The sequence below is a fragment of the Trichosurus vulpecula genome, chromosome 3 (genome assembly GCF_011100635.1).
Source record: "Trichosurus vulpecula isolate mTriVul1 chromosome 3, mTriVul1.pri, whole genome shotgun sequence".
Classification (NCBI taxonomy): Eukaryota; Metazoa; Chordata; class Mammalia; order Diprotodontia; family Phalangeridae; genus Trichosurus; species Trichosurus vulpecula.
In genome coordinates, this window is record NC_050575.1 from 310,794,468 (window position 1) to 310,815,062 (window position 20,595).

Consider the following 20,595-nt stretch of genomic DNA (forward strand, 5'->3'; position numbering starts at 1 on the left):
CAGATGGAGAAATTGAGGCTTAAAGAATTTAAATAACTTGTTCAAAACACATAGGCATTTTACAGATTTGAGAAATATGAAATCACATGTAAATGAAAGCCAGTGAAGAATAAGGATGCAGACCATTTCTGGATCATATGATTGCAAGAAATGCAATATGATAAAGATATTAGTAAGATCAAATGAGAAATGAAAAGCTTAAGTATCATTTATAAAATGAAGAACAGAACAGTCACATCAAGGGAGTTGACCCCTAGCTTCTTGGCAAAACCGGAAAATGGAAGGGCTAGATAAGACCCATAATTATTGAGTGAAATGCTTCACAATGATACATAATTTACTACAAAGAACTTCAGCAGTATTGTTTTAGGAATAAACCTGACTTTTTCCTGAAAAGAAGGAATCATATGTCTGTTACCAAAAGATGACAACACTAGCAGCCATTTCAAATAATAATAACTAGCATTTTACATAATACTTTAAATTTAATAGAGTGATTTACCTAAGAAGGAACAGCTAGTAAATATCTGATGCTGGATTTGAACTCAGGTCTTCCTGACTCTGGGTCCAGTGCTCTATGTCTTGTGATATCAAGCTGACTCATACATAACTAAGTATGATCTATCTGAAAAAAAAGATCAAAGTCATACAAGGACAGGAAAAAGTCCATATCATTCTTGTCATCCTATCTGCTATTAGAGATATACCAGAGAACCTTTTAGTGAACTTATAGATAATGAGCTTTTATGTCCAAATATTTCTATTCAGTTACAAGAATTAGTTCATTCAACTATTCTATCATTCAGAGAATATTACCTGTAAAGAATAACAGCAAAGTAGAGACTTTTCCCAGAAGAGTTCCCAAATGAGAACAGAATGATTTTTCTTTAACAACTTTAAGAATAAAAACACATTTAGACCCATTAACAGTTACACAACATCAGTCTGAATATATATTCTTGACATTGTGAAATAGATGAAAATTAAGCTAGAAATTATTCAAACAAAAACTTATACGTTGTTAAATGAAGCACAAGGCTCATCACCCTATGGCAGCTATAAAAAGGCTAAAATTTCCTTATCCAAAACGAAAAGGGTTGATAGATGTTTTCATATAACACCATAAACAAGATTTTTAAAAAGCACCGAAATGCTTTTGGAACAAACAGACCTTACTTCACAGAACAATAGTAAAAGCTATTATAGGTGTATATTGTGGATTTATCAAATATAGCCAAAAATATTTTATCTCCACATGGAACCTTTGAAATGGCTAAAAAGCAGTAATAGAATTCAAAGGGGTTCCATGTGACATCCCTAAGGACTTATCCAATTATATGTTGACAAAGAAGTGTTGAACAAATTACGACCTCATGCAGATTTGCTTATTGCAATGGAGGGTTTTATGATAGTGATTCAGGTTCAAATCTTTGCACCCAGAAAGGCTATCCGTAAGGAGTGGACATCTCTTGATTGATGCAGATTAATGCAATGAAGTAGTGGAAACCGTGCAACATAAAACTGAAGATGGCAAAAACTTAGTGTCTACCAGATACATAGAATGGTAAAATCAGATGGCTAGAATGATACTCCAGAAAATTATTATACTTTATAAATTAATACTTAATGAATTCCTATATACAAATATACACCCAGAAACACCCTTGAAAATTCAACAAAATAAATCATACTGTGACGGGAGCATCATTGTAGTTGGAACTGTTACCCACAACTCCCTAAATATCACATCAGCCAAAAAAATAAAACAATGTTTTTAATAGATGTCACTATGCCCAATATTCATAATTTCCAAGTATCATAGAAAGAAAAGCTTCATATAAACTCCTAGTAGAAAAAATTCAAAGTATTTCAGAATAGAGTGAGGCACAACATCCCTATAACATTATATAAGAATTGAATTGTCCTGAAAATGCTAACAGGTGTGTGTGTGTGTGTGTGTGTGTGTGTGTGTGTGTGTGTGTGTGTGTGTGTTCTGAAAGAAGCAGACAAATGAGATGAACTCCAGAGACTGGTTTCAGTAAGTTTCCTTAGGTTGGCAGCTTCCAGTGAGCCTGTTTGCCTCCTTTACCTTACTATCCCTTACCAAACCCTTTTGGTATTGCTCTATGATTGTGCATTTCATAGAGTCTATGAGACATAGACCCTCCCTTCCTTAGAAACAACTCTGCTTCATAGCATACTGGCTCCATCTCATTCTTTGTCACCCATTTTTCTGTAAATTACCCCTAGAAAGCTCTGAGATCAGCAGCAGCAGCTAGTTTCCTTCATTGTTTCTCTTTTCCCTAGCTGCTGCCCAACTTTTGTTAGATAGTCCTTTGGGAGATGTGACAGATCATTTTCCCCAAGGGCAGAATTATCAGTCTGTGTTTGGTGGAAAGAGAGAAAATGGAAAAAAAATATTCAAGCAAAATAACAACTGGAAAGCATTTTATAACTTAGCAGATAGGAGTAGAAAGGGCCATCAGCCTTCCTCAAAGAGATGAAACCTTTAAGCCAGTAGTGAGAGAAACTTCTCAGCTATAACATCAGCACAGATAAAGTTATGACTAGATCATCTTAAAAATATACCTTTTGGGGTCATATAAACAAGAGAGAGGAGTAAACAATTTTCTGATCCTTATGACCTTGCAAACTTTTACAAAACAGAAATTAACAGCCAAAGTAAAGCAAATTCAACACTCTTTTTAGTCTTGGAAACCTGGAATCCAAAAGAAGATTAAAAAAAAAAACCACCACGAAATAATTCCTAACCTGAGATCCCAGAGTATCCTCTAAGGCCACACTAACTAATCCAAGGACAAAGAACAGAACTCAAGTTTGACAACAAAAAACATGTATATTGTTAATGAAACACAGGGCTCATCACTGTAAGGTACCTATAAAGGGATTAAAAGGGGCCCCAAAATGAAATTATTAAGAAAAAATGAATAGCGTTAATTGAAGAGACAGGAGGTGGGATCTACTTCACTAAGATGATAAAAAATAGAGAAAGAATTAAACATGGGGAAAAAGAATGAGCAAATTTCCAATTGAAAAAAAGGATTTAAAAAGAGAAAAGGGATCAGAGAGTAAGAGGAAGCTAGTCAATGGAAAAGGACCACCTTAAAAAAATTAAAATAAGTGAACAGTCATTACTGTGTTTTCACTGGAAGAGGGAAAGATTCCTAACTTGACAAAAATACTATGTTGGAAGCAAATGAAGGAAAATATAGATTATTCTCATAAATTTGCATGCAAATATATTAAGAATTCAAAAAAAGGTAGATATTGGATGAAAATAAAACAAAATCCTGTAGTCTGATACTTATGAGAAATATTTTTTGAATAGATGTACACAAAATAAACCTAAGGAAATGGGAAAAAGTACCATGTATAACATGTAGGAGCTTCAATCATGTGATATGACAAACCTGCATACGTGTCGCTCCAACACACACACCTCAAAAATTGTTCGAGAAAATACCATCAAAGAGATTACAGCAATTCCTTTAACAAATCATTCATTTTGACCCAATGACATTTATATCAGTGATGCAAAGGTATTCAATATTATATATTTATATCTGTAGAAAACTGTAAATATATCTATAGATATATATATATATATATATGAACACACACGCATATGGCTTAAGAATACATTATGCTGAAAGAAAGCACAAACAACAAACCCATACCGCAATAATAAAATTACATGCTCTAAATGCCTTATAATTTAAATTCATAAAGGAACAATTAACTGAGCTATAAGAAGATGTAGACAGTAACACAATGACAAGATACTTCAATTTTCCTCTCTCCATTCTGAATTAGTCTAACAAAAAAGGAAACAAACAGGAAAATATAGAACTGAACAAATTACTAAGAAACTAGAGCTAAAAGATTTATGGCTTCTTCTAAATAAGACTACAAAAATATATTGAGGCACAGATATATTACAAAGAAATGTAAAAAAACATAAATAGTATATATATGTGTGTGTGTATAAATATATATATATACATATATATGTATATATAAATATATATATATACATATATATTCTTTAGAGAGTATAACACCATGGTTCAGGGACCACAAAGAAAAGACACAGACCCAAATGTAGACTTCAAAATGAAATCCTAAATAAAAAGTGGCTCAAAGGGCAAATCAGACACTGTTAACAATTATGTGAAAAAATTAAGAATGGTGAAAAAACATACTAAAATTTCAGGGAATCAGGTAAAGCAGTCCTCAAGAGAAATCCAAATAGGAGAGAGAGAGAGAGAGAGAGAGAGAGAGAGAGAGAGAGAGAGAGAGAGAGAGAGTTGTGAGCTGAATATGCACTTAAAAATTTGGTGGATTGGTTGGTTTCTTCTTGAAGGAAACCAAAATGACAATATTTTTCAATGTGTCTGACTGTGGCTGATCAGTTCAATACAAGCTCAGAATGTTCTACTGCAGGTCAGACACAAATACTCTGTGTGAACATTTGGTGTAGATTCTCGGAATTTGCAACTCTTGCACTTCTTCTGAGCTATTTCAATTCTGCTTTGCTCATAGAGCACAGCACCTACCCTGATGTGGGCATGCCATGCTGAGCAGTCCTGTGCTAGTGTCATCCATATCACACAATCAATTCCAAAGTTCTTAAGAGAGACCTTGAGAGTGTTCTTGTATGGCTTCTTCTACTACCATATGAAGGCTTGCCCTGTGTGATTTCTCCATAAAATAGTCTTTTTGGCAAGCATACATATTGTATTCAAGTAACATGGCCAGTCCATTGGAGTTGCACTCTCTGCAGTAGAGTTTGAATGCTTGGAAGTTTAGTTCAAGAAAGGACTTCTGTATCTGGTACCTTGTCCTGCCAGGTGATCTTCAGTATCTTCCTAAGGCAATTCAAATGGAAACAATTCAGTTTGCTGGCACAGCACCAGGTGTGTCCATAGCACCATATGTCTAGGTTTCACAGGCATAGAAAGTTTCCATAGACTTTCAGTTTGGTAGTCAGTCTAATACCTCTTTTCTCCCATACTTTCCTTCAGAGCCTCCCCAAAACTGAAGCTTTGGCAATGCATGGGTCAACCACATCATCAATGTGTACATCCCTGGAAAGTATGCCACCAAGGTAAATGAACCAATCCACAACATTCAAAACTTTTTCATTTTCTGTAACCAATGGTTCCACATATGGATGTTATGGTGGTGGCTGATGGAGCACCTGTGTTTTCTTGGTGTTAATTGTTAGGTCAAAATTAGCACAAACAACAGAGAATCAATCCATACTTTGTTGCATCTCAGCTTCAGAGGCAGCATGGAGTGCACGATCATCCACAAACAGAAAATCATGCACCGGCACTCCATCTACTTTGGTCTTGGCTTATAAATTTTTCAAATTGTAGAATTTACCATCAGTAAGGTGGCCATAATCCAAAGGACCAAGAAGTTATCAAGGAAAACTGCTCTGCAGTCCTGGAACCAGAAGACAAAATAGGAATTAAAAGAATCTGCCTAACACCTCTAGAAAGAAATCCCAAAATATAAACCCCAAGGAACATTAAAGTCAAATTTCACATCAAGGAAAGAATACTACAAGTGGCCAGAAAGAAACAATTCAAATATAGGAGAGTCACAATCAGGATCACATAGGACTTGTCAGCTACAACACTAAAGGATCAAAAGAATACCGAAGGCAAAGGATCTAGGACTATGACCAAGAATCACTTACCCAGCAAAATAAAGCATAATCCATCGGTGGGGGAATACTCATTCAGTGAAATAGGATTCCAAGCCTTCATAAGGAAAAGACCAAAACTAAACCATAAATGTGACCTCCAACATCAAACTGAAGAGAAGCATAAACAGGCAAAAAGGGAAAAGAAAACATAAGGAATTCAAAAGAGCTAAACTGTTTACTTCCCTACACAGGAAGATGATACTTGTAACTCTTAAAAATTGTATCACTAACAGTGATAACAGAAGGAATACACGCAGAAAGATGGTATGGGTGTAAGGGTGAATTTGAGGGAATGACATAAAAACATTAAGGGATGAGAAAGAGGAGCACAAAGGGTATAGAAGGAAGGGAGAGGTGGGGTGGAGCAAATTATCTCAAATGAATAGTCAAGAAAGACTTTTTGCAGTGGATAAAGATGGGAGAATGGGTGACAAGCATTGCTTGAATTTTACTCTCATCAGTATTGGCTCAAAGAGGGAATCCTATACACAATCAGTTGAATGTAGAAATCTATCTTCCCCAACAGGGAACTAGGAGAGGAGAACATTAAGTAAAATGGAGCTGTGGGGACTGACATAAGGGAAGGCAGATCATGCAAAGTGGTAGACAGAAGCAAAACACTGGTGATGTGGGAATGGATGAAGGGAGAGAGAGGACAAACAGAAGGAAGAGTAGGATGGACAAAAATGCAGTTATTAATCATAACTGACTAGGTGAATGGGAAGAACTCTCTTATAAAATAGAAGCAGATATCAGGACATCAAAAACCAGAATCCTACAATAAATCACTTAAAAGAAACACACTTGAGTAGAGAGACACACACTGAGGAAAGGTAAGGGTGGAGTGGAATCTATTATGTTTCAGATGAAGTAAAAAAAAAGCAGGTGTAGAAATCTTGATCTTAGAGAAAGTGAAAGCAAAAAAAATAATTAAAAGAGATAAGGAAGGAAACTACATCTTGCTAAAAGATACAATAGGCAAAGAAGCAATCAAATTAGAAGACCAAGGAATAGTTTACCTGTCAGATCTCTGGTGGGGGTGGAGGGGGGGGGAGGTGGAAGAATTCATGGCCAAACAAGAGATAGAGAGCATTAAAAAATGTAGAATATATAATTTTTATCACATTGAATTGAAAAGCTTTTCTACAAACAAAACCAATGCAACCAAGATTAGAAGGAAAGCAGAAAGGTGGAAAACAATCTTTACAGCACGTATCTATGATAAAGGCCTCATTTCTCAAATATATGGAGAACTGAGTGAAATTTATGAGAATACAAGTCATTCCCCAATTGATAAACAGTCAAATGATATGAACAGGCAGTTTTGAGATGAAAAAATCAAAGACATCTATAGGCATATGAAGAAATGCTTTAAATAATTTTTGATTAGAGAAATGCAAATTAAAACACTGCTGAGGTACCACCTCACACCAATCAGGTGGGCTAATATGACGAAAAAATAAAATAATTATGTTGGAGAGTACATGGGAAAATTGGGACAATAATACACTGTTGGTGGAGTTGAAAATTGATGCAACCATTCTGGAAGGCAATTTAGAACTATGCCTAAAGGGCAACCAAACTGTGCATATCCTTTGACCCAGCAATACCACTTCTAGATCTGTATCTGAAAGAGATAATAAAAAGGGAAAAGGTCCTACATGTGCAAAAATATTTATATCGGTCCTTTCTGTGGTGGCAAAATAGCTGAAATTGAGTGGATGCCCATCAATTGGGGGACGGCTAAACAAGCTGTGGTATATGAATGTAATGGAATACTATTGTACAAAAAGAAATGATGAATATGCCCATTTCAGAAAAAAAAACTGAAAAGATTTGTACAAAGTGATGCAAAGTGAAATGGACAAAACCAGGAAAACACTGTACACAGGATCAGCAACATCATGTGGTGATCAACTATGACTCACTCAGCTTTTCTCATCAACACAATGATCCAAGACAAGTACAAAGGACTTAGGAAAGAAAATGCTATCCACATCCATATAAAGAATTGATGGACTCTGAATGCAGATTGAGGCATAATGTTTTATAACTTACTTTATTCATCTGTTTTTTTCTTTTGATCTGCTTCTTCTTCCACAACTGTTATGAATATGGAAATATGTTTACATGATGGCATATTTATAAACTATATCAAACTTCCTATCATTTTCAGAAGAGGGGAAAAGAGGGAGGCAGAAAAAATTTAAAACTCAAAATCTTGTAAAAATGAATGCTAAAAATTTTCTTGATATGTAACTGTGTGGGAAAATAAAATACAATTTAAAACAAAAAATACTAAAAAAAAACTGTTGATAAGAATAACATACCCATATACACCAAAATATTTACAGCCATACTTTCTATAAATACAAAAAATTGGAAACATAGTAGATGCCCATAGATTGGAGATGGTACATGAATGTAGTTGAATTTCACTGTGCTATAAGAAATTATATAAGTAATAAATGCAGAGAAGCATGGAAAGATCTATGTGAACAGATGCAGAGTAAAGTGAGTAAAGAAAGCAACATAGCAAAAACTACAACAATGTAAATGTAAAAAGCAACTACACACATACAAAAAATCCCAAACCAAAAATAATTATAACAACCATGACTAGAAAAAAGACTTATGAGTATTAATGGCTTCTGAGTCTGATCCACAAAGTATTTGATACCTGGGTGTTTTAACAACCCAGCTAGCAGCTTCTGTGGGGGCGTAAGATGCACCCAGGACACTGCCGGGACCCAGGATGCTGCCGGGAAGCCGGAAAAGCACAAGTTCTTTTTATCTGCTTAAACAAGGAAAGCATGGTGAAAGGGTTGACCAGCTTACTTTAATCCAACATTCAGTTAGCATACAGACAACATTCATTTAGTTCAGGGGAAAAGGCCAGCATTCAGTTAGCATTCAGTTAGTTCAGGGGAGCATACAGACAAGCATCAAGAGACAGACCAAATACAGATTCACGTACTTCAGGGGAAAAAAGCCAGCACCCTGAGGTTCAAAACATTCATTTAGTTCGGGGGAAAAACAAACCAGCACCCCAAACCTCAAAACCAAAATACAAACAAGTTACAAATATCAACAGACAGACCCAATACAATTCATAGTTACCAACATCTGGGCTCGCCCGAGAGCAAGGGCTGGCCCAGAGTCACGCTTGCTTGCCGCTGCTCCCACACCAACCGGAAAAGGAAAGAGAGAGCTTCAAGCTGTCCTCTCCCCTCTTATAGAGTTTTTGACATCATCAAGTGCCGCCTGAATGACCAGGGCCGATTGGTTCTTGACTTGGCCCCTCCCCCTAGGGTACACATTAACACCTCCCCTCAGCCAGCCCCATGCTCATCACACAGGAAATTGATTCCTGGTATGGTCGCTGGACTTCCTGCCCTGGAAGAGCAAGCCACAGCGTCTAGAGGCTCAATGAGGTAAGCTGAGTCACTCAAAGAAAACAAAGGCCATTCCAGTTACACTGGGTTATATTTTTCAGGGGCCCATATGTGAAAGTGGCTACTCAGAAGCCATATTATTTTTGTAAAAACATGGTACACATCATTTTGTACAATAGACACATTGATTAGGGATCATGAACCATAGTCCAAAAAATTTAAAGTTGAGGAAATAGGCCAGGTAGGACTAAGGGATTTGACCAGATTTACACAGCATATAAATGGAATGGGGGTATGCTACTAGAACTTACATCTTCATACTCACAGTACGATATAATGGACTGGACTAAGAGTCAGGACATCCATGTTTAATCTTGGTTACTTCGCAAATTAACTGTGTGGTCTTGGACACATAACCTAACACTTATTTGAGGGTTTCATTACCTGTGAAATGGTGATAGTAATACCACCCATCCATCCATCCATCCATCCATCCATTCATGTATCTATCTATCTATCTATCTATCTATCTACCTATAGATGTTCTGTTTAATTTCAAGTATAACTCCATAGACATATAGATCTAGAAATGGATCGATAGGTATAGATGGATACCTAGATATATCGATAGATGTACATATACATATGTGTGCACTGGTCCTGCCACCTGCCTATCCCCTACGAATGATAAGATGATATATTCTAGTCATCATCCAGGGAAGCAATTCCTGTGGAGAAAGGGCTAGCCATCTATACCAACTGTTGACCTCTTTCAAACTATGAGATGGGCAAGCTGAAGCAAGAAATCATGCTTAGGGAGAGATGAGAGGTATCATGTGTCAAGCAAGTCAAACCACCACCAACATCTTGTTCATAACCTTTCCTGAAATCCACATGGAGATTGCCCAGAATGTCTTGGGGCGGGGCATAATAGACATATGTATTAGATATATGTAAATGTTTGCTTAATACACATGCAGATCCACCTGCATAGCACACATGGGGAATATATGCATATAGACAGACCTATTCATGCAGAAATGTAATTAGAAGTAAAAAAAAAACCCTAGACCTCCTTTAATTTAAGAGTTCTTAATCGAAGACACATAGGATGCCAAAGAGTCTGTGGAGAGATTTTATAGGGTCTATGAATTTGATTGAGAAAAAAAAATACATTTTTTATTTTCACTAACCTCTAGCTGAAATTTAGTGTTTCCTACAATTATTTAAAACATTATTCTGAGGAGTCTATAGATTTTGCCAAACTGTTAAAGGGGTCTATGAAACACACACACACACACACACACACACACACACACACACACACACACACATCATTCTCCAATCTAGTCAATCCTTCACATTTTCCAGGTAAGAAAACTGAACAATGAAACTTTCTTAAAGTCACACATACTATTAGCAGAGCTGGGACTGGAAACCTCCAAGCCCAATGTCCTTTCTACTTAACTAAATTAGGTTGCAGTGCTTGCTTGGAGAATGGCCTTGATATCAATGGGCAGAGCCAAGGCAGATTTTTCAGGACTAATGGAATCAACACAAGTGAATAACCTGAACAAGAGACTAGAAATGTGGAGTAATGAAAAACTTCTAATCTCTGTGACAATAACAATAGCATTTACATATGTTCTCCCCACCTCCAATAATGCTTCAATGAACCTCAGAATTAAAAAAAAGTAAATAAGTTTGATTGCTCTTACTGGATATCTTGATGCAGTCCTAATGCATGGTGATTATATCTCTATCTTCTTCCTACTCAAAGGGTGTCCACAGCAACATAACCATGATCGAAGTTTGCACTTGTGCAAAAACTGAATTTGGCATTAACTGGTAGTTCTTTCATTATTATTAATTTTAATGAAACTAGTCATTTTCCACCTGACTGGTTTCATAACCGATGCTACTTTTCAGACATATCCATGCTGGGAACAGGCAGGTGGAAATGCTATAGGGTTTTAATTTCTCCCAATTTCTCTCTCTGCCTTTTCCTCCCTGTCCACCTCTATTCACTCCACTACCTCCCAACACACACACACACACACACACACACACACACACACAATCTTTTTTTTCCTTAAATAAAATAAATGTCTCAATTGAACTTTCAAATTAAGCTCACATTTTGTGAATTAGATATTTATTATTTTTATTTTCTTGGGTTTTTTAAAATCTAGTTCATTGGTGCTTATATAGAAACAATTCTAGGATAGGTTATTATTGTTAATAGCCCTTCATATTAAATGTTCTATGGTCTATTGAGCAGGCAGATAAAATGGTTACTTTCTGTAATTACATAAAATTATTTATGTATAAACTCATCTTCCAAAGACTTACCGAAATCATCTTCATTATAACTTGAATAACCCAAAGAATGACAAGGATTATATGTACTTCACCTGGTTTCACTGTGGTTTCAATTTCTTTTTCTAAGGATATATATATATATATATTTCCCAAATTTATGTAACACTTTAAGCTTTACCAAAGGTTGTCCTTATAATAACCTCTGGAATCAGAAAAAGAACATATGGATTCTTAACTTTGGAATTATAGCCAAAGGATGAGGCAGCTGACAATGAGAAACAGAAGAGCAAACTCCAAACCTGTGAAACAATGGCATTTCTAATAGATTTGAAAACTAAAAATAACACCAAACTACACAATTCTCTAATTTCCCTCCAGAGTATTTAGAGGTTGAATTTCCATGTTGTCTTTCCTTAACATATAAGCCTCTGGAGGGAAGGAATGAGCATTGTCATTTTTTGTGTCCCCAGAGCTTAGCATAATAAATGGGATTTAGTAAGTGCTTAATAATTGTCTATTTGATTGACCAACTGATTGAAAGAATTACTGCCTGAAGAGGTGCAGGAAAGCTTAGCCCCTAGAAACAAGTTTCAAGTTTTGGTCAGAATCGATGTTAGGGATGCTTTTTTTTGAAGCCAATTTTCACAAATATTCACTAAAGTGAAAGTAGGTGAGGCAACTATCTTTGCTGAGCAGTTTTCTCCCCCCAACTGCAGTCAGCATGTTCTCCTCACAAGCTTGACAGCAAGCCTACAAGCTGTTGGCATTTTTCACTTTCCAGTTAATTTAAAGGCTTTCTTTGAAATAAAAATTGTGCCTCTCTCATCACTACTTTTCAGCACCATGAAGTGTTTGATAAAATCCCTGTAAGTAAACAGACTTCAGATGGTGGTGGGCTAAGGTGAAGGGAGTATAGGAGAAATAATCAGACAGAAAATGACATTGAGTGCATTTTCAGCTCTGACAAGACTGTGTTAGTTAGAATTTAGTTAGCTGATAGTCCAACACATTTTGCTTTCATGTCATTAGTTGTTTAATTGCTGAACTTTTTTGATTGCAAATGGCAGTGGAATTTGGAAATGGGGAGAGGTATTCTAAAATGGGTAAATTTGAATCCCATTTCCTGAATGCCTATGAAAGGACTTTTTTTTTAAATCCTACTTCCAGTGATCCCATGTCTGTATTATTTTTGAGTTCTGATCCTATGTAACTGTGCGAATGTTAGCCTTAATGATATTTGACTCAAGGTAGTGTGGTGGAAGGAACACTGGACTGGGTCATTCAATCAACAATCATGTATTTAAGCATCTAGTAGGTGGCAATGAGTCAGTCAGTAAGCATTGATTTTTAATGGTATTTTTTTATTTTTTAGATTAATTAATTTATTTTTAGTTTTCTACATTCATTTCCACAAGATTTTGAGTTACAAATTTTCTCCCCGTCTCTCCCCTCTCCCCACACCAAGATGGCATGCATTCTGATTACCCCTTTCCCCAGTCTGCTCTACCTTCTATCATCCCACCCCACCCCCACTTATCCCCTTCCACCTTACCTTTTTGTAGGGCAAGATAGGTTTTTATACTCCATGGCCTGTATATCTTATTTCCCAGTTGCATGTAAAAACAATTTTTAATATTTGTTTTTAAAACTTTGAGTTCAAAATTCTTTCTCTTCTTCCATCCCCACACACCCTCCTTGAGAAGGCAAACAAATAGGTTATACATGTGTTGTTATGCGAAACACTTCCATAATAGTCATATTGTGATAGATTTACTATATTTCCCTTCATCCTATCACACCCCTCATTTGTTCTATTTTCTCCTTTGACCTTGTCCCTTTACAAAAGTGTTTGCTTCTGACTACCCTGACCCCATTCTGCCCCTCCTTCTATAATCTCCCCCCATCCCCCCATCCCTTCCCCTGTACTTTCCTATAGGGTAAGATACCCAATTGAGTATGTATGTTATTCCCTCCTTACGCCAAATACAGTGAGAGTAAGGTTCACTCATTCCCTTTCACCTCCCCCCACTTTCCTTCCATTATAACAGTTTTTTCTTGCCTATTTTATGTGAGATAATTTAACCCATTCTACCTCTCCCTTTCTCCTTCTCTCAATATATTCCTCTTTCACCCCTTAATTTTATTTTTTAGAAATCATCCCTTCATATTCAACTTACCTTGTGCCCTCTGTCTATATACATGCATATGCCCTTCAACCACCCTAATGTTGAGAAAGGTCTCATGAGTTACAAATATCATCTTTCCATGTAGGAATGTAAACAGTTCAATTTTAATAAGTCCTTTATGATTTTTCTTTCCTGTTTACTTTTTCATGCTCCTTTTGAATCTTGTATTTGAAAGTCAAATTTTCTATTCAGCTCTGGTCTTTTCATCAAGAATGCTTGAAAGTCCTCTATTTCATTGAGTGTCTATATTTTCAGTATTAGACTCATTTTTTCTGGGTAGTGTATTAGGAGGGCAGAGTTTATAATCTCAAAGAGGATCATATATATGTCTGAAAGGTTCAGAACAGCCAGATATAAGAAACTCTCAAAGTAGGAGGCAGAAGAATCAAAGCATATATTTAGGCTCCACAGTAACCAACCCATGAACCAGCATCCCCAATTTGACATATTGATCAAAAGCTTCCAGGCCCAATAAGTACGCCTTACAAGAGTAACCAGGAGGCTACAGAGAAGCATGATGGCGTAAAACAAAATCATGCTTCCCCCTCTATGGTAAAAAGATTACCCACTGGCTTCAAGTCCTTGTTCAGCTTCCTCCCATAGGTCAGCTCTGCTACTGGCAGCTCCTGCTTCAGCTTCGGCTGTGGCTGTAGCTGTAGCATCCTCTGGCTCCAACAGAAGCTGTTTTTAACCATCCGGCTTCTGCGGGGGTGTAAGGTACGCCAGGGAAAGCACAGGTTCTTTCAGTCTGCTTAAGCAAGGTGAAGGGGTTGACCAGGAAAGCACAGGTTCTTTCCATCAGCTTAAGCAAGGGAAGCAAGGTTAAGGGGCCGACAAGCTTACTCAAGTCCAACATACAAACAGCATTCAGTTCAGGGGAAAAAGCCAAACTAGTCGAGGGCACTTGTTGACTAAGTGCTAAGGAGCCCATTTTTGGTTGCCAACACACTCCACCCCTTGTTCTAGGATACATGGCTGATTAGAGGTAGGTGATTCTTCATTTTGATCTTACCTCCATTGACCTCCAGAATATCACATTCCAAGCCCTTTGATCCCTTAGTGTAGAAGCTACTAGATCTTGTATTATCCTAATTGTGTTTCCACAATACTCAAATAGTTTCTTTCTGACTGCTTGCAGTATTTTCTCCTTGACCTGGGAATTCTGGAATTTGTCTACAAAATTCCTAGGAGTTTTCCTTTGAAGATCTTTTTCAAGAGGTGATCAGTGTATTCTTTCAATTTCTATTTTACCCTCTGTTTCTAGCATATCAGGGCAGTTTTCCTTAATAATTTCTTGAAAGATGATGCCTAGGCTCTTTTTTTGATCACAGCTTTCAGATAGTCCAATAATTTTTAAATTATCTCTCCTAGATCTATTTTCAATTGTTTTTCCAATAAGGTATTTCTTGTTGTCTTCTATTTTTTCATTCTTGTTTCTGTTTTATAATTTATTGATTTCTCATAGAGTCATTAGCTTCCATTTGCTCCACTCTAATTTTTAAGGAATTATTTTCTTTGGTCAGTTTTTGAACCTCCTCTTTTATTTGGCCAATCCTGATTTTTAAGGTATTCTTCTCCTCATTGGCTTTTTGGACTTCTTTTGCCATTTGGGTTAGACTATTTTTTACGTATTATTTTGTTCTGTATTTTGGGGGTCTTTTAGCAAGCTGTTGACTTGTTTTTCATGATTTTCTTGCATCACTCTCATTTCTTTTCCCAATTTTTCCTCTACTTCTCTTACTTGATTTTAAACAAATACTTTTTTGAGCTCTTCCATGGCCTGAAACCAATTCATATTTTTCTTGGAAGTTTTGGATGTAGGATCTTTGACTTTGTTGTCTTCTTCTGGTTGTATGTTTTGATCTTCTTTGTCACCAAAGTAAGATTCTATAGTCTGAGTTCTTTTAAGCCATCTGCTAATTTTCCCCAGCCAATTATTTGACTTTTGAGGTCTTTGTCAAGGTCTGACTCTGCTTCCAGAGTAGAGAGTGTTCTGTGTCAAGCTTCAGGGGTTTTGTGCAGCCGTTTTCAGAGCTACTTCTAAGTACCTGTAAATTTTCAGTTCTTTCGAGGTGGCATGATCCAAGGAGAGGTGTTTACTCTTCTCCTGGCCTGTGCTCTGGTCTGTGAGAGACCTCAAGCACTCTTCTCTACCCTGGAACTGTGAGAAGGATTCTCTCTCCACAGCCACCACAAGGTCTGCCACATCAGTGCTCCTCCTCACCCCAGGACTGCCACCCAGGACTGTGACTGAGATCCAAGCAGGGCAAAGCAAGAGAATCCTGCTTCAGTGCCAGAAAAGAGATCCCTGCATTCCCATTCTGATCAGATTGATCCCCCCACCATCTGTGGGCCTGCAGCTCTGGAAGCAGGTGCAGCTGTAGCCACCTCCACTGCCCCAGTGCTGGGGCTGCACCGGCTCTTCTCTCACCCAGGTCTGACAGACCTTTGACAATATCTTTGGGGCTTGTGGGTTTAGAAGTCTAGAAACTGCCACAGCTGCCAGTGATTCAGTGATCTGGGGCCAGCTCTGCACAGTCTGCTCAGGCCTGGTCTGTGCTGGCATGGGCCATCCTAGGCTGTGCTCTGCTCCAAGCACAGTGTGATCGACCCCTCCTGTCAATCTTCCAGGCTATCTTGGGCTGGAGACTTGTTTCACTCTGTCATTTTGTGTGTTCTGTGATTCTAGAATTTGTTTAGAGTCATTTTTACAGGTATTTGGGGGGATTTTGTGGAGAGCTCAAGCAAGTCCCTGCTTTTACACCACCAGCATGGCCCTGACCTCAGTAAGCATGTATTAAAAGCCTACTATGTGCCAGGAACTGTACTAAGCACCAAAGATACAAAAAAGGCAAAATATCTCTTACCTTGAAGAACTCACACTTTAATTGAGGAGAGAAATGTGAAAATACCTAAGTAAATGCAAGATACACACACATACACACATAGAGATATCGATCTATTTCTATCTTACTCTGTCTATCTATCTATCTATCTATTTATCTGTCTATCTATCATCTATCTGTCTATCTAAAGGGACTGGGGAAAGTCCTTCCACAGAACCTAGGATTTAAACTCAGTCTTGAAGGAACACAGGGAAACAAAGACATGGAGGTAAGGAGATAGAGTAGTCAGGCATGAAGGACATCTAGTGCAAAGACATTGGTGGGAGATGGAATGCCAAAGGACCCAGGTACTAATCCCACCTCTGGCAATAATTGGTTGTGACCTTGGGTAATAATGAGCTTAAATATGTTTATATTGTGATTTATAAAACACTTTACATATAGTTTCTCTGTACATACATGCAGTAGTCTCAGAGCAGCTCTCCAGTGTAGCTATTATGACCCCAGTTTAACAGGTGAGGAGATAAATTCACAAAATCAACCATTTGTCCAAAGTGAGGACTCAAATTCAAGTCCACGGTCCCTAAATCTATCTGAGTTCAGAAATTTCTTTCATTACATCGTAAAGTTACTACTGCTCAAGAGTGTTGGACTTAGAGACAAGAAGACCTTATTTCAGATTCTGTCTCAGTTACTCACTAGTTTGGAAAAAATTACCAACTCCTCTTGGCCTCAGTTCCACATCATTTAAGTGAGGAGGTTTGACTAGGTAGCCTTTGAGATCACTTCTAGCATTAAATCTGTGCTCCTTTCCTCCTTATTGTAAAGTGAGTAGGTTGCACTGACTGACTGCCAAATTCCCCATTAGATCTGAAATTGTATAATTTTTTAATATTATATTTGAGATATTATATTTGGAGATCCAATATATAAAATAGTAATACATTCTCCATCTCCTGCTCAGATTACATAGAACAAACATAATAGCTTTAGGGCAACATTATATAAAATATTAGTTGCTTTCTCTGGCTATCTATAATTTATCCTCAGACTCAGTCCTTTGCTAGGATAAAGCAGTTATTGTCATCCCTATTTTACAGATGATGTAATGTGCCCAAGGTGACTCAATGACTTTCAGATTCAAGCCATGATAAGAAATAGTTCAGGCTTTGTCCTCCAATTTTAAAATCCTTTGGGTTTTACCACTAGGGCAAACTGAAAAATAATATAAGTTTGTCTTCAGCAACTCTTGTCTCACTTTTCAGTTCTTTAACCCTAGTGTAAAATATGCTTAGGTTACCCCCCCTTTTGAATTTTTGCTCTCATGTGTTATATATCTTTGTGAATATACACATATCTTCTATCCCTAATATAAACATATTGAAAGAAGGAACTGCATCCTTTTTTTACCTTTCTTATAATCTAGAAAGTTGACTATTCATAAAGAACACTATTGTCACAGTGGCAAAACACAATTTCCCAACCTCTTCAACTCTAGCAGCCTCCATCTCCAACCCCCATTAGACATAGAAGAGCCTGACTAAACCTCAGCTATCACAATCTCTTTGAATTATATACTACTTTCAAGATCTTAAACTTTGAAATTCGATTCATTAATTCCAAACTCCTCCTCCCATTCGTATGTGAATTAGTCTCAGACCCAAAAAGAATTCCTGCAAGAGCTCAAAAAAAATTAAAAATTAAATAAAAGAGGTAGAGGAAAAATTAGAAAAAAAGAAATGAGAGTGATGCAAGAAAATCAAGAAAAAAAGTCAATAGCTTGGTAAAGGAGGCATAAAAATACTGAAGAAAATAACAACTTAGAAAAAAAAACAGAATAAGACAAATGTTAAAAGAGGCACAAAATTCCAGTAAAGAGAACTCCTTAAAAAGTATAATTGGCCAAATTGAAAAGAAGATAACAAAGCTTATTGAAGAAAGTAATTCCTTATAAATTAGAATTGGGAAAGTAGAAGCTAATGTCTCCATGAGAAAACAGGAAACAAATAAAGCAAAATCAAAAGAATGGAAAAAATAATAGAAAATTGTGAGCTATCTCATTGGAAAAACAATTGCTCTGGAAAATAAATTGAGGAGAGGTACTTTAAGAATTATCGAACTATCTGAAAGCCATGACCAAAGAAAGCCTAGCCATTATCTTTCTTTTTTTAATTAAATAGTATTTTTTTCAATTACATGTAAAGGCAATTTTCATATTTGTTTTTTAAAAGATTGAGTTTCAAAATTTTCTCCCTCCCTCTTCTTTCTCCTCCCCAAGATATCAAGCAATCTGATGTTATACATGTACAATAGTGTAAAACATATTTCCACATTAGTCATGTTGTGAAAGAAGAAACAGAAAAAAAGAGAAAAAAAAACACTGAAAAAACCTCCCTAAAGTTAAAATACTATGCTTCAATCAGCACTCAGACAACATCAGTTCTTTCTCTGGATGTGAAAAGCATTTTTCAGCATCAACTCAAAATCATTTTGCATGAAATTATCAAGGAATACTGTCCTGATATTGTACAACCAGAGGGTTCTAACCCATATTAGACATAGAAAAGCATGAACAAAGCTCAGCTCTCAGAAAAGACATTGAAAGAATCCACTGATCACCTCCTGAAAGAGCTGCTGAAATGAAAACTGTTGGGAATATTATAGTCAAATTCCAGAAATCCGAAGTCAAGGAGAAAATATTGCATGCATCTAAGAAGAAAAAACAAATCAAATATCATGGAACCACAGGCTGGATCACCCAAGATTTAACAGCTTTTACATTAAAGGACCAGAGGGCTTAAAAAATAATATTCTGGAGGGCAAAGGAGCTAAGATTAAGAATCACTTAGCCAGCAAAACAAAGTATAATCCTCCAGGGGAAAAATAGATATTTAATGAAATTGAAGACTTCTAAGCATACCTGATGAAAAGACCAGAGTTGAAAAGAAAATATGAATTTCATATAAAAGAATCAAGAGGAATATAAAAAAGGGTAAATAAAAAATAATATTAAGGTTCAAACACTTACATTCCTACACGGAGAGATGATTCATGTAACTCCTAAGAACTTTATCAGTGTTAGGGCAGTTAGAAGTATACATAGATGGAGGGAATGGGTGTGAGATGATAATGATGGGATGATACCTAAAAACTAAAATTAAATTAAGTGGTAATAAAGAGCAATGCACTGGCAGAAGGGGAAAGGGAGAAGTAGAATGCAGTAAATTATCTCAAATAAAAGAGGCCTAAAGGAACTTTCACATGGTTGGGGAAGATGGGAGAGTCAAGGGAAGTGCTTGAACCTTACTTTCATTGGAATTGGGAAGGATATATATGGTCAGTTGGGTACAGAAATCTATGTTAACTTGCATATATTAATTTGCAGGTGGGGAAGGAATTAAGTGAAGTATGATAGAAGGAAAGACAGATTGGGGGAGGCAATAGTTACAAGCAAAACATTTTTGAGGGCAAACAGCCTAAAAGGAAAAGGAGAGTAGAATGAATGCGCAGAAAATATAAATTGCCCAGATTAACAGAAGAGGAAAAAGAATACTTAAACAATCCCAATTTGGAAAAAGAAATTGAGCAAGTCATCTATGAACTCCTTAATAAAAAATCCCCAGGGCCAGATGGATTTGCAACTGAATTCTACCAAATAGTCAAAGAACAATTAATTCCAATACTATATAAACTATTTGGGAAAATATGCACAGAAGGAGTCCTACTAAATTCCTTTTATGACATGGTGCTGATACCTCAACCAGGAAAAGCTAAAACAGAGAAAGAAAATTATAGACTGATTTCCCTAATATGGATGCAAAGAAAGTGAAACAAAATACTAGCAAAAGGGTTACAACAATATATCACAAAGATCATACACTACGAGCAGGTGGGATTTATACCAGGAATGCAGGGTTGGTTCAATATTAGGAAAACTATCAGCATAATTGACTATATCAACAACAAAACCAACAGAAATCGTATGATTACCTCAATAGATGCTGAAAAAGACTTGACATACAATACCCATCCCCTTTTTTTCCATTTCATTTTTTAAAATCTTTTTGTTTAGTATTTAATTTCCCCCCAATTGCATGTAAAAACAATTT

At 36.6% G+C, this 20,595-nt stretch overlaps 1 pseudogene; it reads left to right on the forward strand.

The window, feature by feature from the left end:
- The window catches only part of LOC118842527, a 76,284-nt pseudogene that overhangs the window by 53,022 nt on the left and 2,667 nt on the right, over window positions 1-20,595 (forward strand).